A 3725-nucleotide genomic window follows, 5' to 3' on the forward strand; every position below is an offset into this window, starting at 1 on the left:
AATGTGTTTGTTAGCTCAGCAGCATACTAGCTAATGCCAACAACACTAGCTTCATTACTTAGCACCCAGAAAAATGCATGAAAACATTCCTACAGACATCACACATGGGACTGGGTGGGATGTTTTCATGCTAACATTATTATGCTAACATTAGTATGATATCGTTTTATGCTTTTATTTTAGCAAATTTTAATCTTCTGAACCTAAAAATCCAAAAGGTTATTACTTGGGGCCATCTTGGTAATGGTAATATTTAGCATTTGTAGAGATGTGATAATGAGCCTGCAGCATGATGATGGATTGTTGTTCAGCTTCTGAATCATTTAGCGCCAGAAGGGCTTTAGTCAGCGCTCACAAGCTAAATGTGGGACAAGTCTTGGCTAGTTATGCACGTGTGCGTCACCCACCCACTGCCCCACTTTCTGCCCTTGTCTCGTGACCCCCACCCACACATCTCTCTCCCGGAGTGGCATGCTAACATGGTATGCTTGCATTTGAGCTACCTTTGTCTGACACTTAGCGCTATCTCAAAATTATGCTTGTTGTCTTGCTAATATTAGCATGCTAAAATGTATGCTAGCATGTTTTTTGATTTCATTAGTTTGGCCCAAAAATAAATCTTCAAATTATGCAAATTTTTGCCATGTTAGCATGCTAACATGTTATGCAAGCTTTTTATCTAATTGTATTTGTTTGAATCTAAAATTCATTGATTTTGATACTCAGTGCCATCCTAAAAGTATGATAACTTTTCATATGTTATCATGTGAACGTCAATATGCTAACTTTAACATGCTAACATTTTATGCTAGTGTTAAGCTAGTTTTATTCAATTGAACCTAAAATACAGGGATTTTGATACTTTGCGCCATTTTCAAAATATGCTAACTTCCCATTTCATTCGAATGTTAGCATGCTAACTGTGGCAAGGGGCGTGGTCCGCGCGTTCCCTGTGGGCCGGGTGTGTGCAGTGATCGGCCATGAAGCAGCTGACAGGTGAGTGGATAATCTCAGCTGGAACAAGTTATCTAATCACCTGTCCCTTTATTAGGAGCGCGGGAGACCTTGACAGGAGACAACGTGGAAGAGACGCAAACACGAGGCACAAGCGGGAGGAACGCAGGGTGCATGGACAAACCCGAAAAGGACTGATGATTGCAAGTATGGGCTGAAAAGTCCAAGAGACATTTGAGTGTAACGAAAAGATATTTGAACATAATGAAAAGATATTTGAGTGTAACGAAACAACATTAAAAAGTGTAAACGCTGCCTGGAGTGTGCCACCTTCCTGTGATCCATCAGAACCCAAGCACAAGCGTTGCTACACTAACATTTAATGCTGGCTTTAAAAAATGTTTTATTCGTTTGAAACTAAAATTAAATGAATTTGATACTTTCTACCATCTTCAAAGTATGTTTATGTTCTATGTTATCATGCTAACATGTTATGCAAGCTTTTTATGTAATTTATTTGTTTCAACTAAACATTTTTTAATTTTGATACAGAGCGCCATTCTAAAAGTACGCTAACTTTTCTTATGTTATCATGTGAACGTTAACATGCTAACTTTAGCATCCTCACATTTTATGCTAGTGTTAAGCTGGTTTTATTCATTTGAACCCAAAATACAGGGATTTTGATACTTTGCGCCATCTTCAAAATATACTAACTTTAAATTATTTTTATTCGTTTGAAAATAAAATTAAATGAATTTGATACTTGCCACCATCTTCGAAGTATGTTTAAGTTCCATGTTATCATGTTATGCGAGCTTTTTATGTAATTTATTCGTTTGAACTAAAAATGTATAAATTTTGATACAGAGCGCCATCCTACAAGTATGCGAACTTTTATGTTATCATTTGAATGTTAATGTTAACTTTAGCATTTTCACATTTTATGCTAGTGTTTAGCTAGTTTTATTCATTTGAACCTAAAATGCACGGATTCTGAACCTTGGCGCCATCTTTGAAGTATGCTAACTTCCTATGTCATTCTAATGTTAGCATGCTAACATTTTATGTTGGCTTTTAAAATGTTTTTATTCGTTTGAACCGAACATTTAATAACTTTGATGCTTTCCACCATCTTCGAAGTATGTTTATGTTCTATGTTATGCTAATGTTAGCATGCTAACATGTTATGTAAGCTTGAACAAAAAAATCATTAATTTTGATATTGAGCGCCATCCTAAAAGTATGCTAACATTTGTATTATCATGTGAACGTTAATATGCTAACTTTAGCATGCTCACGTTTTATGCTAATGTTTAGCTAGTTTTATTATTTGAACCAAAAATGCAGGGATTTTAAAACTTGTCTCCACCTTCGAAATATGTTTATGTTCTGTTATCATGCTAATGGTAGCATGCTAACATGTTATGCAAGCTTTTATCTAATTTATTCGTTTGAACTAAAAATTCATTTATTTTGATACTCAGCGCCATCCTAAAAATTATTCTAATTTTTCTTATGTCATCATGTAAACGTTAATATGCTAACTTTAGCATGCTCACATTTTATGCTAGTGTTTGGATAGTTTTATTCATTTAAGCCTAAAATACAGGGATTTTGAAACTTGGCGCCATCTTTGAAGTATGCTAACGTCCTATGTCATTCGAATGTTAGCATGCTACCATTTTATGCTGGCTTTTTAAATTGTTTTATTCGTTTGAACCTAAAATTAAATGAATTTGATACATGGCACCATCTTAGAAGTATGTTTATGTTCTATGTTATCATGCTAATGTTAGCATGCCAACATATAATGCAAGTTTTTTAACTAATTTTAACCTAAAATTAAATGAATTTCTTAAATGCCACCATCTTCGAAGTATGTTTATGTTCCATGTTATGCTAATGTTAGCATGCTAATATGTAATGTAAGCTTTTTAACAAATTTTATTTGTTTGAATTTGAAATTGATTGATTTTGATACTTGGCGCCATCTTAAAAGTATGCTAAATTTTCTTATGTCATGTTAACGTTATTATGCTAACCTTAGTATGCCAACATTTTATGGTTGTATTTTATCAATTTGAACCTAGAAATCAGGGATTTTGATACCTACCATCTTTGAAATATGCTAACATTCTATGTTAGCATGCTAACATTAGCATGCTAAAATTCATTTCAAGATTTTTATCTAATTTTATTAATTTGAACCCAAAATTAACTGATTTTGATACTTGATGCTAACTTTTCTTTTGTAGTTTATCATGTTAACGCTATTATGCCAACATTTGTGTGCTAACATTTTACACTAGTATTTTAAGTAATTCAATTTTACTTGTACCTAAAAAAAAAAAAGGAATTTTGATACTTGGCCTCATTTTTCAAGTATGCAAACTTCTTCCATGTTAGCATGTTAAAATTTTAGGCTAGCATTTTGGCTAATTTTATCAGTTTAAACCTAAATAATCAGGATTTTGATACTTGGCGCCATCTTAGGAATAGGCTTACCTTTTAAATTTTATCCTGCAAACATTAGCATGCTTAGGCATTGTACTCACATTTTACCTTATTTTGTATGTTGACACCATATGATGTTGATTTTGATACTTGGCGCCATTTTAGAAGTATGCTAACATGTCCTATATTACCGTGCTAACATTTTCCTGCTAATGTATTGTACTTGCATTTTAGCTAATGTTGATGTTTAGCCCTAAAATCTTGATTTGATACCTGATACTGCCATCTTAGAACAATGCGTAGAACAAGTTAGC

At 33.5% G+C, this 3725-nt stretch overlaps 1 long non-coding RNA gene across 1 annotated transcript; it reads left to right on the forward strand.

Annotated features, from left to right (window-relative positions):
• The first annotated feature begins 455 nt into the window (after positions 1 to 455).
• LOC133555671 (uncharacterized) lies at positions 456 to 1375 on the forward strand. The gene is made up of 3 exons (XR_009807362.1): positions 456 to 482; positions 913 to 996; positions 1052 to 1375. It is a non-coding gene; the product is annotated as an uncharacterized LOC133555671 (long non-coding RNA).
• Positions 1376 to 3725: the final 2350 nt, after the last annotated feature.

The sequence above is a fragment of the Nerophis ophidion genome, linkage group LG07 (assembly GCF_033978795.1).
Source record: "Nerophis ophidion isolate RoL-2023_Sa linkage group LG07, RoL_Noph_v1.0, whole genome shotgun sequence".
NCBI classification, from domain to species: domain Eukaryota; kingdom Metazoa; phylum Chordata; class Actinopteri; order Syngnathiformes; family Syngnathidae; genus Nerophis; species Nerophis ophidion.